The 21,788-nt window shown below is 47.8% G+C and overlaps 1 protein-coding gene across 3 annotated transcripts in view; it reads left to right on the plus strand.

Annotated features, from left to right (window-relative positions):
- Positions 1–20,421: 20,421 nt before the first annotated feature.
- Positions 20,422–21,788, plus strand: part of LOC138566599 (hyaluronidase-1-like) — a 214,524-nt gene continuing 213,157 nt past the window's right edge. Inside the window, exon 1 of one of the 3 annotated variants that reach the window (XM_069644119.1) lies at positions 20,422–20,725. The gene's annotated coding sequence lies outside the window, so the exon portion shown is untranslated. The remainder of the gene's footprint in view (positions 20,726–21,788) is intronic. The other 2 variants (XM_069644118.1, XM_069644120.1) reach the window with 2 other exon arrangements.

A 21,788-nucleotide genomic window follows, 5' to 3' on the forward strand; every position in this document is an offset into this window, starting at 1 on the left:
GCATTTTTTCCAGAGAATTGGATTTTGAATTTTTTAACATTTGTTAACATTGTGAACACATTTTTAGCTCTATTAAGCAAAAACTAATAAATTACATATATTTTTGTAAAACTTGCTTGGAATCTGATTTGGAATCGTTGACTTATGCTCTAAGCATTGGGATGCATACCGATAAGGGAACCAATAAGCCCCTTAGCACTATTACGTTTTTTGTTCAAGGCTTCGCCTAAATTGTTGAGGATGTGCTAGGAACAGGGCTATAAATCCTCTTACTGCCCCTAAGGTGTTTCGGATACACCGCCAAATAACATCTGCATGAGCCTCTGAAATACAGCGGATGCCAATGCCAAGCCAAAGGGCATGTAACAAAATCGATATGCCCCGAATGGCGTGACAAAAGACGTTGGGGCACAAGACTATTTGGGGTTCTCTCTCCAAAAGCTTGTCCTGGGGGCAACGGGGTCTTCCTTTGCTGCACCCCACACCTCCACGCCCTTTCCTCCACACCCTTTCCTCCACCCCTCTTCCACGCGGGACAGCAAAGGAGAATCACAGCGCTCACCTTTTCTGTGTGTGGCGGGGCAAAGCTTCTCCTTCTTCCTCTCCTCTTCTATCCACAACGATGCGAGGATGCCGGCCCTCTGCTCCCTGGGTGCCTAACTTGGTGGTCCCCAACTTCAGAGGGCAGTCTTCTGGGGGAACTCTTCACGATGGCTGCTGGGCTTGGATCAGTGACCGAAAGCTGCGTGTGCGTTCTAGCCCGCCAGGGTTCGCCGCCTGAATCCTCGTCGCCAGTGAAAGGACGGTAAGCTTGGATATGTGGGACTGTAGGTTTATTGCGGATGAACCCCAGCACCCTGCAGCTCTCCCTCATGAACAACAACTGATTTAGAATGTGGAACCTTGGACGTGAATAAACAGTCTAAGGTTCCATTACAACATATACTGACTCACATATGAGGTAGTGAACAAAAACATAGCATGAGGATTTGACCGGAATTAGGAATATGTGAACTGTTGATATGTGACTTTCTTTGCATTCTGCAGACCCTCAAATCACTCTTTCTACACCGACGTCCCTTTTAGGTCACCCATACTGTCTTTTCAACCTTCATCTCATCTTTGAAAACTCAAATGCCCTTCATCAGCGACCCTCAAAAACCTCTGACATTCAACCTTAATGGTATGACCGGGACTCCCATACATAACAATTCATCACATACACAGAAGGTTTTCCTTAACACGGTGGGATAGGGCATCATATTTGAGCTCATGAAGTGGGGACGCTGGGGGATGGCGCTTGCTATGTGATGTCATCCCGCAGGTGGATCTCTGAGACATTTTCCCTCTATTGGCCTCTGTTCTACTATGGAAATCATCATATAATGACACAACGAGAAAGCGATAGTGAAGACCTAATACTAGTTAAAGAAGGGGTTCACTGTTCTTGGTAGGATGTGAGTCACGGAAAGGCCAGGTGAGGAATCTGAAATATTATTAGGTTTTGATTTTGTCAGGTGACTAGTGAGCTACAAAGGTAAGTGATCGGGAGCACGGGTCAGGTCAGAGAGATCAGTTCCATTTAGGTGTAGGATGCGGTTTTCCTTGGCTTTACAAGACAACGAAAAAGATGCCTCTGTCATCACCGTAAAAATGGATGCCTGAGCCTGGTTTCTCTTACAGGGCAATGCAGTCATCTTGTATCGGGATCTTCAAGAAAGCACAAAGGTGCAAAAGAGTTGGTAAAAAAAAAAAACATGGGCCATGCAAAGGCACAAAGGTGAAATCTGTATAAAGAGTTAATCAAGTTATTGTTTTGCATAAAGGTAATTTGTGAGAAACATTACTGTAGTATGCATGTACGAAGCATAAAGGTGCAATTAATCTAGGTGCAAATAATTGTAATATGGCACAAAGTTGTAATTATTAGTAATTAAGCACAAAGGGTAATTGGTGCAAATGCATGCAGGGTATTTAAGTCACAAAGCTGCTTTAGAGAATAGTGCAAACACCATCTGCACTTATTATATGGCACACAGTTACATCATGGTGGCATTTTGTGAAAATAAATGAGGCACACAGGTGCAACTGAAGGGGACAATAGCATTCAGTAGTTTCAGCCACAGACGTATACCTACTTACACATACAACACAAATGTGCAATGTACACAGAGTACAAATGGAAGCCAACTCAGTGAATGTTACTGTAAAGACTGGAGGGGGGATCTGTACTTCTGCCCTCTATATGGTTGGGAGCGAGGCACAGAGCACCCCAGCCAAAGTTACCTACATGGTAGCTTGGATGAGCAACCAAGGCTTAAACTCTCAGGAGGTGATGCAGGTTGGTTCTTAAGTACAGTGAGTCCCCAAGCCCCCACAAAGGAATGTCCACACGCTATGTTAGGTGATAACACAGCTTCTTTATATAAAATAAGCTTCAGTAAAATATATACATATAAATAATAACACCTTGTACTCGGGCAGTTCTATTGAAATAATGGCAAATATTCGCGCACTCTATGTGGTACCACCCTAGACTTAAATTCAGTAAAAAGGCACCCACTGCTGACAGTTTTAAACAGGCATGTGAATTTTCAAGTAAGGTGTACTTGCATAGATCAAGGAAGAAAGGTAGGTTAGTTTTAGACCATAGGCAGTATGCTTTCATGAAACTCAAATAGTAATACTGTGTGAGGATTCCCCCACCCGAGCAACCTGTAAAGGAAAGGCCAAGATGTACTTTATCTTGTCTATTAAAGCCCAGTCCAAATAAGTTCAGTATTGCTCTGCTTTCTTTTTATAGGTTCCACCATGCCGAAGTGCCTGAGATGCCACAGGAGAAAAGGATCCACGACAAATCTGGGACACCTGGATGATTCCTGAGGCTGGAAGACCCTCTTCCTCATTACAGTACCTTTGATGCCTTGGCAGGCGAAGTGGTGGAGTTTCTTTGCTTTATGTGACCGGACCATTGAAGGATGGAACCCTTTGCAAGAAGGGGTCACTGGGATATTATGGGCAAGAGAAAATGCAGAGCCAGGCAGTGTTGGAAAGGCAGTTTTGGTCTTTGCAGTAGTCTCTGTTGGCGGGTCGTTACTACGGCTGTGGATGTTCCTTGAGGTTGAAAAGTTCTGTGGACTCTGAAAAGGCCTGGATGAAGAAGATAAGACCCCTAAGGACCTTCTATGCCTTTCGGTGGGGACAGGTGCAGTGGCAGAAGTAGGTGTCGGGTTTCAGGATTTTGAGGTTCACCAGGGTTTGGATCTTTGGTGCGCAGCCAAAGCACGCACCTCTGGATGGCTTCTGTTGACCTGGACTTGACCTCTCGACTTGCCTACGGACCTTCATGAAGGCTGGACCCTTGGGACATCTTCTTCAGATTTTGGTGGTAGCAAACCCAACAGAAGACCTTCCTCTGGACACAGCGAACTGGGATCTTCTTTGGCGGGAAAAGTGGTCAAATGTTGTGTCAGTGATGTCGCTTTAAAGATTATTTGTTCAGGTGGAGCTTTTGCAGCTCCGAGTATCAAGGAACACTATGCCAGGTTACCCACTCTTATGGGTGGTAGACAGCAATCTGGCTTCCACTTGTCACAAACACTCCTGCATAACCTGGGTGACACAGTTGGACTTCTTTGGATTAAGATGTCCAGGTACTCCTCTTCTGGATTCACGAAGACCCCTTTTCCAGATGGCAGGCACACAGGACTGGCCTACAGGGTACTTCTGATGAGAGTATAAGGTGCATGATAGTCCCTCGTAGCTTGGGGGTAAAGTCTCCTTACCAGGTTCTCTCTTGGATCAGTCCTTGGAAGAGCACAGCAGCTTTCAGATTATGGGAAGAAAATGCAGCAGCAGCCTTCTTCCTCCAGCTGAACTCCAGGGAACACTGTCTTTTTGCTTCACCTTCTGAACTTAGCTTCTGAACAAATTGGTGAGTGAGAGGTCCCCAGTTATACGCATTGGTTCCCCATTCACTCAGGCTTAGCCAGGCTCAGAATGCCAATCATCCACAAGTGCATTCATGCAGTAGGCAGCCAAACAGCCTCACTGGAATTCAGGCCATTGACTCCACCATAACACAGAATGTGGGTTGGAATAAGCACCCAGCCATTCAGAAAACTACACTGCATTCACTCCAGTTTCAGTCAGGGCTGGCCAGGCATTGTGTCACACACACCAAAACCAGACACCCACAACACAGAATGTTAGTTCACTTAAGACTCCATTCATACAGGTCACACCCCAAGGGCGTACCCACAACACACAGCCTCTGCCCAGGCTCCAGTCAGTCTGACAGGAGACAGCCCCAGGGCCATAAATGGTCTTTCCACCCAACAGCCATTAAGGAAAACCGGGGTAGAGTCAGGGCTTCCCGGGACTTTGAGAAACAAGATGTAAAGGCAATAGAAACTAAGAGGCTACAGTGGCCATCTTGCCTTTCCTCAGGAATCCATTGATTTCTATGGTAGGGTCTGTGTTTGCCATACATGGAGGACACTCAGAGCCACTGCCAAGTCAGCATGCAGCTGTCACCAGCCCATACCCTGCTCTGTGGGCAACACACAGGTGAAAAACACACCCAAGGGTTACAAGGGAGTGCCCCCACCCATGGGTGCCATAAGGGTGTCCGATGGGTGCTGTTCACTAAAAGGAAAACATGAAGAGCTGCACTGCCAGAGGTCCAGGCTGTACCTCAGTGGCAGGAAACCTACAGAAAACACACACACACACAGAAGTGGTAGGACAAGGACTGGGAGGCCCTGTCCCTCCAAAAGGCATTTCCAGCATCACAGTTACGGTCAAAACAAAGGTGCAATTTAATTGAAGGCACAAATGGTGTAAGCAACATGTAAATTGTTAAATAATATTACAAACAACAGAACATAAAAGGGGAGCGCAGTCAAGCTGCTGTGTCCACATTTTATAGAGAACATGGGAACTGTTTGGAGAGTCCTACATTGTCCTGTGTATGGTTTCTTCTCAATCTCCCCTTTTTCTCATGCCAACTTTTTTTTCAAAAAGAATCTACATGGCAAAACTTCACTACCATATATATATATATTCTGCTTCAACTAATCAGGGGAGATTTAACGAAATGACAACTGTGTTTGCACCATTATGCACAGGTGTGTGACAGTTTTGTGTTGTTTATACAAAAAGTATAATATTTATAAACATGCACTCTACTCTCCAGATACCAAATTGTAAACTCCATCAGCTCACTAGTTCTTAGATTCAGGACATGTTCAGGTCATCCAGAAACACGCGTGAGCTTGCTATTGCAATTCCATAAATCACATGTGGATACATTGTATTTCAACACAATCACCTTAAAATTATTTTTGAAACGACTTATAAATATATGCAATGTGACTTATTGTTGCTGAGAAAATCACTAGTTAAGATAGTCAATTTAAACTTATAGGAAATTATGCCATTAATGCAAATCTTAGTTCTCCTTTCTCCCCTGCAGTTTCCTTTCCTAGTAAGCATGTGACCAGAACCTCCTGCACTGTGTTTTTTTTTAAAGCCGGGGTTAAAGCCATTGGCCTCTTTGTTGTTTGATGTTGATGACTGAGGAGATCATTATTATCTAGCAGAACATTCACCTCTAGCTTGTGATGCCATAAGGCCATGCTGACATCTGGCATGTTGTTCTGTTATCTGAAGTTAACCACAATTTTCATCTCAAAACCTTCTATTTTTTGTATGTTTCCCCATTCAGGGATAATACTCACTTTATTCCAGTTGTAAATAGATGGTATTCATGAGCTTCAAAGGCATCCCTATTCCAGACCAGAAGGCCAACAGGCCTGCAGTGTTGAATCATCTGTGAAGTCTGCTCAACAACAACAACAACAGGGTCTGCCTCCGGCCTATGGAATCAAAATAACCTTGTATTTTTAATTGTTGCCTGTATTTTGCATGTAAAGCATATTATCTATATCAATACATTGCATCTTGTCAACACACACTTAGGGCCTCATTACGAGAATCGCGGTAAAAACACAGTCATTACCGGCATGGTGGTAGTAGAGCGTCCGTGTACCCTCGACGCCGCAAATAGTGGCTGATTACGAGAGGGCGAGCACGCGCAAACCCCCATGCTTATAATGGCTGCACCGCCATGCCACTAAAGACCCCCCAAACTCCCGATAGCGGCATTATGGAACCTGCTGATACCGCCTCCGTCATGAGCAACCCCTTAATAATGGACCCGGCAATCCCAGCATGCAAATACCGGGTTCGTAATACCGGACCCGGAAGTAACTTCATCGCGTTGGAACAGGAAATGCGGTGGCAGCCATCTTAAAAAAACACAATCCATTGCAATCCTCCGAACACAGCACTGGTACTGAGTTGGGAGTAGGGAAAATCACCAGAAAATGTCCAAGGCAACAAGGAAATCCACCCCCGCCTGCTCAAGAAGAGGTTCTCGGATGAAGAACTAAATATGTTAGCTGACACGCTGGTTGCACATGCAGAGGACGTCTTTGCTACAGATCTGAAGCGCCTGTCATCCCCCAGCGAGTGCCTCAAGTTCCAGGAGTTCATCCCCATCACACACCTTACACCCCTCCACGATCCTCACCCTCTAGCCAGTTGGAACCTTCGCCCTTTTCTCACTATGAGAGAGGAAGGTGTTTTGTATCCTAATCTTGGGAACCAAAATGAGAGACTGTGGGCATCGGATATAGTGATGATAGAAATGGAGAGTGGATGGGTTGACCGGTGGATGCTGGCAAATAATGGACTCATTACGAATTTGGCAGTGCAGGAAAAAAGTGGAGGTAATTCTGTTTACCTCCATTTGTTCCTACAAGTTTGCCAGTATTACAGGATGGTAATGCCACCAATTTTGAGGTAGTGGAGAAGGTACCTCCAGCTTCAAGCTCCTCGACTTAACCTCCAATAATTGTCAGTATTACAATCCGGTAATTCTGCCAGAGGTAATTGTCATTAAATACATGGCTCAACCCTTCTGGGCTGCTTGGAGGGCCCATAAGATCCTTGCGGCCACCATTTCCACCTCCAAGATGTCCACCGCCTTTACTCACGGCAGCCATTTCTCCTACCAAGATGGCCACCGCCATTGTCCCCAGAAGCAGAACCCACACGCTAGTGTTTCATTGTTGCCGGCGCTTCCATTTAAGTGACAATGCTGCGCTAAGACAATTAGTCTTATCTAGGAACACCTTCATGCAGGAAGGTGCATCCATGGGTGGCGTAGTCGAGAAATATGATGGCTCCCCAAAAACCTTGCGGTCCTTCCTGGATTCCTGTGTAGTGCATTTCACCTTCAAGCCCTATTTTTACTTTACCAGTAGGGCTAAGGTGGGTTTCGTTATTTTCCATCTGACTGGGAATGCCCTTACCTGGGCTACTCCCTTTGTCGTTTCTGGAGACCCACAATTGGATAACTACGACAGCTTTGTGCAGGCCTTCAGAGAAATGTTGGACCGTCCAAACTTGGTGTTCACAGCCCAGGAGAAGTTGCTCGAATTCCAACAGGGTAACCAGGACATGCTTACTTATGTAACCAGGTTTAAACAGTTGGCTAAGGAAGCCGACTGGTCGGCTAATGCCTGTTTTACCCTGTTCAGGAGGGGACTAAACGAAGAAATAAAAGACGGACTCGCACGGATGGCTCGACCCAGTTCATTCCATGCTCTTCAAGACATGGCTATGCAGATTGACTACCGCCTCCAGGAACGGAAGGCTGAAAAAAGAAAGAATCGCTCCTTATCCTTGAAACCCACTCCTGTTTTTCCTAATGCCTGTGAAGCACCACAACCTTCTACAGGAGACCCAGACCCCATGCAGACGGGTTCATTACGTGGACCCTTCACTCCTGAAGAGAGAAATCAGAGAAAGGAAAACGGCCTGTGTATGTACTGTGGTTCCTCAAAAAGATTTGGTTCGCAATCATCCTATGGCTCCTCCTAGGTGTTCGGGAAATGCCAGCTCCTGATCCTGAATGGAGCCCAGGTTCGGGAGGCTGAACCCAGCTCCTTTTTTTCCACTTCCTTGGGACTCGCACTACGATCTTACCTGGTAGTCCTACAAGTTTCCTCGTCCGCGTCTCCTAGTGAACAGCATTCAGTCCTAGCCCCAGTGGATTGCAGAGCTATGGGGATGTTTCTAGATGACAAATGGGCCCCGTCAACATCAGATTCCTAGAGAAGACAAGGAACAGATACAGGCAGTGGAGGGCATAGAAGGATGCTCACTATCCTCCGGTCCGATCACGCAACAATCGAAGGCCTTGCTTTTGACCATCAATAACCATCAGGAACATCTCAGCCTTGATATCATCAAAGCAGTGCATTATTCTGTGGTATTGGGAATGCCCTGTCTTCACCGGCATACCCATACATAAATGGACTGCAGGGTCCTAGTTCTTAGGATCAGAGTTCTACCTTTCCCATTGCCTGACAAGGCAGAGGATATCCAGAGTTGTCCATCTGTCCAGTCAGAGAAACAGCCTGTTTTGGTGTCAAACATCACTCATGTTCCTCTGGAATACCAGGACTTTGCTGATATATTTCCGAGTCCATAGTTCGTTCCTTGCCCCCTCACCGTCCTGAGGATTGTGCCATAGAGACAGCAGAGAACGAGATCATTCCCTTTGGAAGGATGTTCATACTTTCCACATCAGAGAAGAAGGCTCTCAATGACACTCTTGAAACTAACCTGGAAAATGGAACTATCAGGCCCTCGAAATCCCCAGCTGGGGCTTCCTTATTTTTTTTTCCTAAAAGGGATAGCTCTGAGCTACGCCCTTGTCTGGACTGTCAGGGTCTCAACCAGGTATCACAGAAGGACAGATGCCCCCCGCCTATCATTTTGGATATTCTAGAGGCTCTTCGGGGGGCTGTTTTGTTTTCCAAGCTCGATCTCCGGGGGGATTACCATCTTATCCGCATAAGAGAAGGTGACGAATGGAAAACTGACTTCTGGACCCCATTCGGGCACTATGAGTTTCTTGTGAAGCCATTTGGATTATTGAATGCACCTGCAGTATTCCAGCGGTTCATGGACTGGATCATTGCTGATATGTACACCCTTTTTGTTATCGTTTACTTGGACGATATTCTAATATATTCCCGGGATCCTGGTTTACATCAAGAACATGTGACCAAAGTGTTGCTCCGACTTCGTGAGAACAGTGTGTTGGCTAAACCTGAAACGTGCCAATTCCACGTGTCAACTGTCCGATATCTAGGATTCGTGATCAGCTCCAAAGGCATTTCCATGGATCCCAACAAGTTATCTGCGATCACATCTTGGCTAGCACCCAATACCAAAATACACATTCAGTCGTTCCATAGACTGGCAAACTTCTACCAGAAATGTATCCCCAACTTTTCCTGCATTGTGCGGGCCATCGTACAATTACTCAAAAAGATGAACCCTTTGTTTGGTCATGCGATCAAGATGCTGCCTTCAAATTGCTAAAAAGAAAATGTTACCAAAGGTCCCATCCTACGTCAACCTGATGTGTCTAAGCCTTTTGTTGTAGAAACTGATGCTTCCGAGTTCGCCATTGGTGCCGTCCTCTTACAACAACAGAAGGACAGTTGCGACCATCCCATAGCATACCTGTCCAGGACTCTCGCTATCAGTGAAACCCACTACTCAGTTCTGGAAAAAGAACTGTTGGCTATACGACAAGCCTTTTTGGAGTGGCGACATCTCTTCTTGGGGGCAACGTTTGCTGTCCTAGTGAGGACCGATCATCAGAATCTCCAAGTGCTACAGTCCATGGAGTGTAGAAACAGCAGACGAGCCCGTTGGGCCTATTTCTTTGCCCAATACCAATTTCAGATCACTTACATTCCTGGTACTCTCAATGCTCTTACTGACGCTCTTTCACGTCGCCCCGATTACATCAGAGACCAGCACCTACTATTGCCCAAGATGTTCCCGGAGACTACCTTCATCAGTCATGCGGAGAGATTCCTGGAGAGAGTAACCCGTGAAACACGTGCCTGTAGGGAATGGAAGAACCTCTTACAAAGTAACCCCTGGGGCCTGAAGGCCAAAGAGGGGAAACTCTTCAAGGACACGACCTTGTATCTACTTTCGCTGGGACTAAAGAAAAACGCAATGGAGCTCTGTCATGATTCCACCTTCTCTGGACCCCGGGGTATCAAGGTTACCTTACAGAACCTTAAAAGGTATTTCTGATGGCCCAGAATATCAAAAGACATTTGTTCCTAGGAGCAGGCTTGTTCCATTTGTACCCAGAGCAAGTATGACACATGACAACCATCTGGGTTATTGTTAAAGCTCGAGTTACCTTCCTGTCCCTGGGAAGTCATCGCTACAGATTTCATTGAGAAATTACCACCTTCCAAGGGTTGTAACACTATCATGGTAAACATAGACCTTTACTCACACATGGTCCATTTCATTCCATTACAAAAACTACCCAACGCTTCTGAGATGGCCAATGTCTTCCTTACAGAAATATTTTCCTTCTGCATGGACTACCATCCACTATCATCTCTGACCGAGGTACCCAATATACTTCTTGTTTCTGGTACCAAATGTGTCGGCTTCTCTGAGTCCAACGGGTGTTATCTTCTGGGTATCATCCCCAGAGCAACGGGATAACAGAAAGTGTCAACCAAACCCTAGAACAATACCTACCCTGCTTTTCTTCTCAAATCCAGGAAAACTGGGGGCCTATACTGCCAACTGCAGAATTTGCATATAACAATTTAGATCACTCATCCATGAACATGAGTCCTTTTTATTGCAATTATGGATTTCATCCCTCAATTTTGCCCCTTGATGCCATTGGAACCAGCCACGTCCCCTCGATGGATGCTGTGGTCACCGATCTTCTAGGTACCCATAAGAAGGTCAAAGTCTCCTTACTGAAGGCCCGAGAGTCCATCAAAAGATATGCAGATCTTAGATGACGCCTGTCAACAGTGTACCATATCGGTGACAAGGTTTGGCTCTCTTCCCAGGCATCTCTGGCCAAACAAGGTTTCACCACGCTATTACGGACCATTTACTGTACTCCAGATGATAAACCTGTGGCATTTAAACTTAAACTGCCCGTTACATGGAAGCGGATCCACCCGATGTTTCATACCTCCCTTTTGAAACCCTACCATGCATCCACAAAAAAAGTCTATTATTCCACCCTGCATCGTGTCCGATGATCAGCAGTTGGAATTCGAATTCGAGGTGTCCAGAATATGTGATTCCAGATATAGGCGAGGACGTCTACAATATCTTGTTGACTGGAAGGGTTATCCTCCCAGTGAACGTTCCTGTAAACCAATTTCCAATATACATGCTCCTCGTCTTGTTCATCGCTTTCACTTGCTTCACCCTGGAAAACCCAGAGGAGGCGCTTATCGGAGGGGGCATGCTGTCATGAAATACCTGGCTCGACCCTTATGGGCTGCTTGGAGGGGCCGTAAGATCCTCGCGGCTGCCATTTCTACCTCCAAGATGGCTGCCCTCTTTACTCACGGTGCCCATTTCTCCTACCAAGATGGCCACCGCCATTGTCCCCAGAAGCAGAACCCACACGCTAGTGTTTCATTGTTACCAGAACTTCCATTTAAGCGACGTGGAACGCTGCGGCCACGCTTCTCAAAGCTCGGTTGATGCCTTTCCTTGTTGGCTTCTTCCCGGCTCAGCGCACGCCCGTGATTCTGTTCTTGTTGCCTTCCTTCCCTTTCCCGTTCCTTCCTCCTCCCTGTTGCTTACCCTCCTGCCTGCCTTTGCTTGGTTGCTCTTGTGCCTTAGCTGCCATTCCCATACTTTTCCTTATGGATTCCTCACCCTTGCTGTCTGCATATCGTGGAAACTGGTGACCTGTTGCCTTGGAATCCTTTGCTGCTGACAAATCTTCATCTGGTTTTTCCCCTTTTGTTTTTTTCCCCAATTTGGGTGGTTTCCCTGAGGTCAGCCTGCCTGGAGTCTTCAACACCAGTCAGGGTGGCGTCTGGGGAGGCTTGCCCCGTCCTGCACGAAACCTGCACCGCCAAGAAGACAACCAAGACCTCCACCAAAAAGAAGTATTTGCAGGAATCATCCCAGATGAGCTCCAAACCAGTAACCTCAAACCCTGTCAGTAATACTGGCAAAAATGTCCTGTGGACTCCATGAAATGGGGATTTATTCTGCCAAACCGCCACTTGTAATCTGGGGGTGTTACCGCTGTAGGAAAAACCTTCAGTGTTAATACCACTGGGCTAAGTGGCAGTAACAGTAATACCGTTTGGTGGTATCTCAGTGGTGTTACTGCCAAAATACCACCAAACTCGTAATGAGCCCCAATATCTTTATGCCAACTTGCAAATGTACATCTGTAATTGAGCATTAACAAGAGGATAACAAAATATCCCAATACAGCTGAGGCTTGTCTCCAGACTCATCCACATATGGGTGCAGCGAGTGGTGGCTCAGGCATGGGCCTCCCATTTCCATGGCTTCCAGGAGAGACCATTTTTGCTGGTTTTGAATACGGCAAAATACGGCACAATTCCAGCACCGTATGTATGTACAATGGAAACGTGAAACTGCACATCTCAGCACGAACAGTGTTTTTGTATGAATGCCCATTGCTTTATAAAGGTGCTCGTGATAAGATGGGGTCAGTTCCAATTGGTGGCACTTAAACTTTAAACTGCTCTGTGGTGCGTGTCTACGTCCCTGGATGTGCAAAAAAGGGTGCCCCTTTAAAGTGTAAAACACTGAGGTCTGCCTCTGTGAATTCCTAACAAAATGTTTTGTTTTTTTGTTTGGTCCAGGATGGAACCTATCAAGGGCTTTGACATAATGTGATGGTATAGTCAGAGCAGCGCTTCACAGGCCCAGGTCTGTTTCTTATCTTTTATTACGCGGCTGGGGCAGACGCAAGTGTTAAATCACACCATTACTGCACAGCAGAAAATACAGAGGACGAAAATGCTGAATTGTGTACTGCTTTTCAACGCACTTATATGTGAGAGTGTGGGTTAGGGTAATAAATAATGTGAGCAAAGTATAGGGGGGCTGTAGGGGGTCTCCCCCTGCATATAGTTGTGTTAAAATGTACAAAAAGAAAAAAACGATTTGCTTTTATTTTTCTCGCAGTAATCGCATAGATCCAGTGTTAAATGGAGAGTGATAATGTCACCCTTTCTGTGAAGTCGCAGCTCACTGGGAAGTGGCCATTTGCATTCTAAAGCCCCTCATCCTTTGTATACTCCACAGTGAACATAAATCTGTTTTTTTTTTACTTACCAATGCCGTTTAGTCTGTAATGTGTCTAATTTATTGACATGTAAAATGTGTTAACAATGCATTGCATGCTTGCCCATTTTCCTCACAAGATGTGTGTGAGCGAAAGTGACTTTTTTGTTGTGAATAGAATTAGGCAGTATACAGCGATGTATGGTTGTCTCTTGGAAGGTAAGATCTTCTCGACAGTAATGGCGGTGTAATTATTTTACTGACTCCTTGATTTCGGGAACACACTGGCCCTCATTACGACCCTGGCGGAAAGCAACTGACCTGACCGCCATAGCGTAAATAGCGTTTCCGCCATTGCACGACGGAGTAAAGTGCGGCTAATTCTGACCCATCGGGCACGAGCACTACGCCGTGGCGGAAGTGCAAAGTCCGCGATGGCGGAAATGTCCCCAAAACGCCCCTCACCGCCATCGTACGGCGACCTAGGTGCAATTCCGCCACCGATCATAGCGGTCACCGTAATGAGCGGCAATCGGAAAATACGGTGACCGTAAATATACGGAAACGGAAGCAAAAACATGGTCCCAGAACGGGAAACAGCACGCCGTACACCTATAAAATCAGAATTTCCACACAACCATTAAAAATACTACCCTGAGACACATCCCAACCCGTCATCCACCCTAGTGAAAACAATAACAATGGGAAAAGTAGCGAAAAAAGCGTGCGACCGCAAGCGGCAGGTCCACTTCTCCCGTGAGGAACTCACGGTGCTCACAGAGACCCTCCAGGAGAATGCTGCCGTCGTCTTCTCGACGCAAATGACCAGGACGGCACTTGCGAACAAGAAGGCCATATGGGCCCTGGTGGCACAGCGGGTAAGTGCGGTGGGGACCGCACCCCGCAACCCACAGCAATGCAGAAAGCGATGGGACGACTTGCGGATACGCGTACGGAGCATACTATCCACCAACCGTAACATTGCCACAGCTACCGGGGGAGGATCGGAATCACCCATCAAGTTGACCCCCTGGGAAGAAATCTGTGCCTCCACCATTGGAATGGAGACCATAGAGGGAGTCGGAGGGATGGAGAAAGGAGTGCAGACATCCGAAGAATCAGGTAGGTGTCCCAAATAAAACAATGCTAAAACCACAATGTCCAATCATGTGAAGTACCATGTGTCCACATAGTGCAACAGAAACACATGTCCAGGAGAACGTCCACATACATTGGCCTGATAGCGCACATTAAAAGTCAAATTAAATAAATAAATAATTAAAATTCCTAAAAACACCCTCTACACGTGCAGCAGGCACCCCCTAACTGCAGGCTGCAAAACAACTGCACCCTCAATCCACACAAAAATGAAACCACCTCCAAGGCCCTGACCCAAATCACCCTCAGGTACCACCCCAATGCATGTGATACATTGCCATTCCAATTTCCACAGACCCATAAATAACGCTCGCCCTCCTTTACTCCACCACAGGGTCCGATTCAAACGACGAGCTCCAGGACACCCCTACCAGCACACCTGCAAAGAGGGCCAAGACCAACGGCCAAAGACCCTCCACCTCAGCTGCACGGATCAAGACACGGCAGCAGCACAAATCAAGTGGCAGCACACAGGAGGGGACTTCAACAGGCACCCCAGCAGCCAGCATGGCCACAACAGCACCACCACAGGCCCCCCCAATGGATGCCACAGAAGGCACTGCTTCGGGTGGCAGCAGCACCATAGGTGACACTGCATTAATGGCAGCATGCTCCGACACAGAAAACGGTGATGTCGATGTACGATCCATCCATGACCTGTCTCAATACCCCTGTTTGTTTCATCCCGTACACCATGAGGATACCACGCAGGGGCACCCACAAGACGACGACTGGCCATCCCCCACAAGCCCTGTGTCAAGGCAACATGAGGTGATCAGCCCCTCTGTGACACCACCGCAAATGGCCATGGCCCAGCAGAGGCAACAGTCCCCCGACCAGGTGATCGTGCAACAGCAGCAACTGGCCACGCTCCTCAAGGACCATGCTGATGAATGTGGGGGTACTAAGGCAGCCATAGAAACATGTACAGAGACACTAAGGGCACAAATGGAGAGAAGCACCGAGAGCCTGAGAGTACAAATGGAGAGAAGCACCGAGAGCCTGAGAGTACAAATGGAGAGAAGCACCGAGAGCCTGAGGGGGGAACTGCATGCGACGTCCAAAGACGTATGTGCTGAACTTGCCGCTGTGCGCCGTGTGCTCACTGAGCTCTCACAAACCCTTAGGGACATGCATGGACGTGAGCAGGCAGAGACATCATCCGTTGCAAGTTCCGTCCAGGGCAGCCCCCAACGTAGATCTGGGAGGAACCTGCGCTCCACAGGCAGGGGTGCCCCTGATACCCGGAGAGGGGGCTTGCAATAGCGTCTGCCCACTGACAATGAGCATCCTTGGACACTGGTGTTCGGGGGGGAGGTAGGAGGGTGGAGGGGGTGTGTTGGGCTTACTTGGGTGGCGGGTCGATGGGGTGTGTAACATAATTTCACATATGCTATAAACATTTCACAATCATCCAATGAGATGTGTGGACATTGATCTTTGTGTACGAGGCCATTATAGGCGTACAGTCCATATTGTGCATGTTCCAGACACACACAGTGCCACAAGTCCCGTGCCCATGTATCAGCCACCAGGCGTGAGTGCTAGAAGCATGAATCTATGATAATCTGACTAATTTCACGGCCCTCCTGTGCCTCGCGGACTCCTTGAGGTGCTGCAACATCCCCACCCTCATCATGACCATATTCAGGTGCTTGCAGTTCTGCGTCAGGGGGCATGGGCACATTTCTACGTACGCACATGTTGTGTAGTATGACACATGCCATGACCATCTTTGCAATCTTCTCATGGCGGTACAGGAGTGCCCCGCCAGACCTGCTGAGGCAGCGGAAACGACCCTTCAGTCGGCCGAATGCCTGTTCTATGACTACACGGGTACGTGAGTGGGCATGGTTGTAGTCCTCCTCATGCTGGTTCTGTGGGTTCCGGAGTGGTGTAAGGAGCCATCTCTTCAGTGGATACCCGGCATCACCTGTATGTGGACAATAAAGGATGTTTGAGGAATGACATTGCTACGTAAGCACCCCCCCCTTCCTGCCAGGTCATTGCCGCATCACATACCCCACATTATCATGCATGAAATGAGACTCACTGAGTAGCCAGGATCTGTTCCCTACGTGTCGCTCCATGTAGCGTGGTATTGTAGAGTTCCGTAAGACCATGGAATCATGGGTTGATCCAGGAAATCAGGCACAACAATGTGTAATGATCCTGTTTGAGTCACACACCATTTGTACATTAAGAGAATGATATTGTTTTCGGTTGCGGTACTGGGCCTCCATGGCATGTGGGACAACCAATTCCACATGGGTGCAGTCGATGGCACCAATGCAACCCGGTATGCCGGCAAGTGCATGGAATCCCACTTTTGTGTTTGTAATTTCCTGCTCCGAGCGTGGTAGAGAGATGTAGTCATCTGCGTGCTTCAGGAGGGCATCGAGCACTTGCAATAGTGTCCGTGACAACAGTGGCTGTGAAATGCCATGCAACTGTCCGACTGTGTGCTGGTAGGTGCCTGTGGCCAGGAAGTGGAGTACAGACACCACCTTCAGTAGGGGTGGGATGGCGGTTGGGCTATCTATCATGCTGACAAGGTCAGCGTGTGTCATGTCCACAATGGCGGTTATGGTGTCCCGGTCCAAACGGTAGAGGGTGTGGATCTGCTCATCAGTGAGGTTGAACGGATGTGCTCGGAGGCGTGGGATTGCGGGCTGCCTGCGTGGTGGTAGTGGCTGTGCTGGTGGGCCTTGCTGGCCCTGCCTTGCCCTCCTCCTGCTCCTGCGTCTCCTCTGTGCGGCCGGTTGTTGTAGTAGTTAGTGTTCGTCTTCTTCTTGAAGTTGGAGTACTTGCAGTGCTATCAGGTCCCCCAGGGCCAACATCGCTAGTCCTGCCGGTAGCATTTTGGAGTGGGTGTGGTTGTGGGAGGGGGTTGGGTGTGCAATTTATGTGTTCTCAAGCTGTATAGCCTCCACCTGTGGTGATTCATTCCACCTGTGCAAGCTGCAATCCCCTTTGGGCGAGCACGTCCCGCACACAACGCTGCAATTCGACGCATGGCATCTTGCTATTACAATCATGTATTTCATCCCGATGGCAGTGAGATATTGGTTCATATGTTAATTCTGCTATGGTCCCATTGTTTCACATACTATCTTTGCAGTCGGGAACAAACTTGTGAAGGGTCAGTGGAATGTAGTACTCGATTAACGGTGGACCCTCATGCAGCACTGTACCGCGGTTCACCGACGGGCGGGGCGTCCCATTTGTGAGTGAAGCCAGTTGCCATTTTCACACACTGCCGCACTAAATGGATGGATTTGTGATTTCAAGCGGTCACAGATGCCTTTTCGACGTGATGTTGCAAATGAGGAATTCGAAGGACAGCGCTTTCGGTTTCCAGCTAGCGGCGAGGAGACGCCCACAGGTCTGACTGCAGATATAAAGTTCTATTGTTTAATGTCCTTGGGACAGGGGCCATGGCGAGAATGCAATGATTGATATGAATAGTATGGGATGCGCAATAGCGTAGTGGAGGATAAGGCAGGACGTTCCCAAATACATGTTACTTCACAACACTAGAATTCCGGCCTGGAGCACAGTGGAATTTGCAGACTGCATTACGCACAGACTCAATGGAAATTTCAAATGTTATGTGAGTAAATAATCAGGCGTTTTTATACCGGGATGAGGGAATGATGTATGGATGCATGGACAGATGATTTAATAGAGAGTCTGCCATGTACATGGCTTTTTGGAATCTATCCACTTCCCCTGCGCTATGTGATGCAGGGCTGCCATAGTGGGACCATCGTCTATCTGCCCTTGTTGAACCCTCCCTGTCTCGACGCGCCTTCAAACACTTGTGTCTATGCACGTTACTAAACCCATCTAATGGATTCTGTTTTAACAGACGCATGCACACAAACACTTGTTTGTAATAGTGTTTTCACCTCGATTTATATAGTTATGATTCGCAAGTGATTTTTGGGTGCGAATAATCCTTTTGAGTGGGCTAGCATGCATATGGCTGTGGATTTAGTGTGATCTTTGAAGTGAGTAATTCAAATGGAGTTCTGATGCCCATACTATTCTTTTTCGTTTCATTTGGGTGACAGGTATCTCCTCCCCTTTTGCCGCTGCCATCTGTATGCCACTCCTGCAGATGGCTTTTACTCCCGACACCTGCTGCTTCGTGTTAATCAGTGGAGCACCATTACGATCTTATGGGGCGATCGCCAATGGCCCACATGCCCTTACGCAGTACTAGTGGCTAGGAGCAACATTTCGACCTTTCAGCTGGACTAGTGCCTACCTAATGGGACGGCCCTGCGGTTCTAGGCGCTTCCATGTTGCCTTTTTGAACGTGAATGTAGCCCCTGTGTACCATGGAGGAACAGGGCGTCACACAAGAAGAAGCTGGTCATTTATTGCGGATGCAGCCCACAATTATGAGATATAATTTGGAGTTCATGACCTAATAGCTGTATGGCCCGGGTGATTTTGTTGTGCATTAAATTTTGATTATGATATTGACCGTGTAGCGTTTTTCTTTGCAAGTAATGTAGCATATTCCTATTTGTGGAGCGATGTATTGTGAGGAGATCTGCTTTGGGTTCCGGCTTCTGAGTATAGTTGCGTGGTACTGTACTGGGCGCGTTTGCCTACGAAGGCCAGTAAGGTCAGGGATAGGGGCTGCCATTATGTCTGTTTTGATGATGTCATGCTAATGGGAGGGGGATTAGCTTTTGTGTAACAGATGCCGGTCAGCCAGGTGGATTGGTGGAATGATGTGATTATCAGAATATGGCTGGTCACAGGTGCCTGTGTTTGCGTGCGTTTCTTGGAGGGAGACTGAGGTCATGTCCATTGGAATAGCTTCTGTATTCGTGCCATCTGTGCCCTGCAGCTCCCATTGGCCCCTCTTGAGATGAGCCTGGCTGCTCAGTCACTCTGCCAACTTGTGTGGTACATGCTTATGCTGATGGTTGGTTTGTTTACTGGCAGGAGTACAGGGCTGGTGCAGTCTCACTCAGGATACTGCTTTGAATGTTGCCTTACACTGGTGTCAAGCGATGGGGGGCCTGTTTTTGTTTGTCTCAGTTTTCAGTTCATGTTGCTGTACTTGAAGCTTCACATGCCTGTGCTGCATCAGTACGGCAATGGTGCCATGGCTAATATGGATGGCCACTCACAAGGCACTTGGAGCCCCTATATTCATTTGTTCGTTGGCATGCATGGGTGACTTGTACATTTCACTGGTTGCATTTTGTGACTTCATTGCACCTACGAGGAGTTGTGCAATGTGGCCAGGGAGTGGTGTACAGGCACTCAGTAGGGCCTTTTACGGTTGGTTTGCGATGCCGTACTTCTCACCATGGCGGAATGGTACTTTCCGCCATGCTTGATGGCGTTAGGTACATGTCCGCTAGGGTCAGAATTCCCGTACCGTTGCGCCATGGTGGTAATTACGGTTTCGCATGGCGCGCGTGCGTGTACTTGGTGCAGTTAGCGTTGGCGTTCACTACGGTGTCGCTAATGGCATCGTACTTTTCGGTGACGGGTCATAATCGCACCGAGCGATATTCGATGGCGGTATTGCATTTCCGCCATCGTTTTTCGATTTCCGCCAGGGTCGTAATGAGTGCCACTGTGTTTAAAATGAACGTTTAAAACCAGCAAAGGGGATGTTTGAAAAAAATGGAGACTAGCCTGGGCACACCTTTACAGCGAGAGCGTCACCACCGGGAGTCAGTTGGCAACTCAGAGGCGGGCAAACTAGAGAAATGATTTCTAATCCATGTCCTGCCTTCTCAACTGGCTATGTTGTGTGATCCTGGGCAAATCACGTTGTCTCCCTGTGTCTCATTTTTTATTCCACCCAAAAGCGGAAGTGCTTACTGATTACGTCGGCGGCAGCTGCAGACATCAGCTATCTCCTGATCTTTGCTGTCTGCTGATGCCGTTCATGTTTCCTTTTTGAAAATACAACATTCCGCGTCTGTAGTCTCCCAGCATGGGCGGCTGCCATTCGGCTGTGGTCTGGCTCTGTGGCTTGCCACTCCCTCATGTCATGTGCGGCGTCTCTGCGAGGGATGGCCGTAGTTAATGTCTGACATCTGATTGGCTGTCGACATCATCACAGCACCGACCCAGTGAAACCATCTTCACTATGACAAGAACACAGATCAAGGCGCATTTCAAACTGCAACTACACTTTCAACCAGAGAAATTGACATCCTGGTATCCAGCAACCCCCGCTGACAAATCAAAACTGTCAGCAAGATAAAGTTCTCTCTCGCTGTCGACCTTCGGGGTACTAAGTGCCTTAGCCGAGAAGTGTGAGGACAAGGCGCAGTGTCATATGATCGCTTTGGTTACATGAAGTGGCTGTCTGCAGGTAAATTGTTTTACATTTTCTATTAATATACGTAACACCGTGCTTCAAAGTTTGCAGGGGGTGGGGGGCTTACACCCTCTCCACTCCTCCTCGATAAAACGCACGGTGAGCGCTGGGGAACTTTGCCATTGTGATGAGGGGATCACTGTGATTAGCTCGTGGACACTCCATTATATAGTCCTGTGCGAGTTCACGGGGGGGTTGCCAGCGCGAGCGTGGTTGCTAAGAAATATATTATCTGTCTTGTAGTACAGGGTGTTGCCCTTTAGAACAGACAGAGCTTTGCTGGAAAAATGCCTACGGTCACACTGTTGAGGCGTCCTGCGTTGACGACATGGAAGCGCTGTGACACTGAAAGGGCACTGCTGGCACCAAGCTCCCCCTGCTTGGAGGCAGCTCACACTTCTGCGGTTCTGTGCCACTGTCTGACAGGGCATTACTTGGCATTACCCCTACTTCCAACACCCCACGAATCACTTTTGAAGTGGAAACCTGGACTGACGGGTAACGGTTCCCAACTTCCCTTAGCATTCAGAGGACTGCGACTTTGAAAACTGTGCTCTGCAGAAGCACACTTTAGAGGCTCATGTTCGAGTCCCCCTACTTTACACAGAAGTGACCTGTTACATTTACAATTTTGGCGTACACATGTCCCATCTGCGTAATTTCCAACAGTTTCAGAGCAGGACAGGAATCGGGCCGGAACAAGACAGAGCAGTGCACCGTCAAAGTTTGTTTTCCGGGTCAGGGGCTAGCACAAGAAGGTCACATATCTGCTCTGAAGCTGATTTGTCACAAACGCGAGCAGCCCACGCACTGCTTTCATACCTCAGCTTCAGAATAGATCTCTCCCCAAGCCCAGAGTGTAGCAGGACACTCCCAGAGAAATCTGCTTGGATGACAAGTTATTGCATGCACGTCCAACGCATGTTTCTGCAAGCTAACGGCTTCCAGAAGACTAGCAGAGGAAGCTGAATACAGAAATAGCCAACGCCTCACATACCGTGTCGCAGCTCTCCAAACTGGTATATATGTCCTGCAAGTCACCGTTTTTTGTTTTTGT

This window comes from Ambystoma mexicanum, chromosome 2p (genome assembly GCF_040938575.1).
Source record: "Ambystoma mexicanum isolate Mex_15411 chromosome 2p, UKY_AmexF1_1, whole genome shotgun sequence".
NCBI lineage: Eukaryota > Metazoa > Chordata > Amphibia > Caudata > Ambystomatidae > Ambystoma > Ambystoma mexicanum.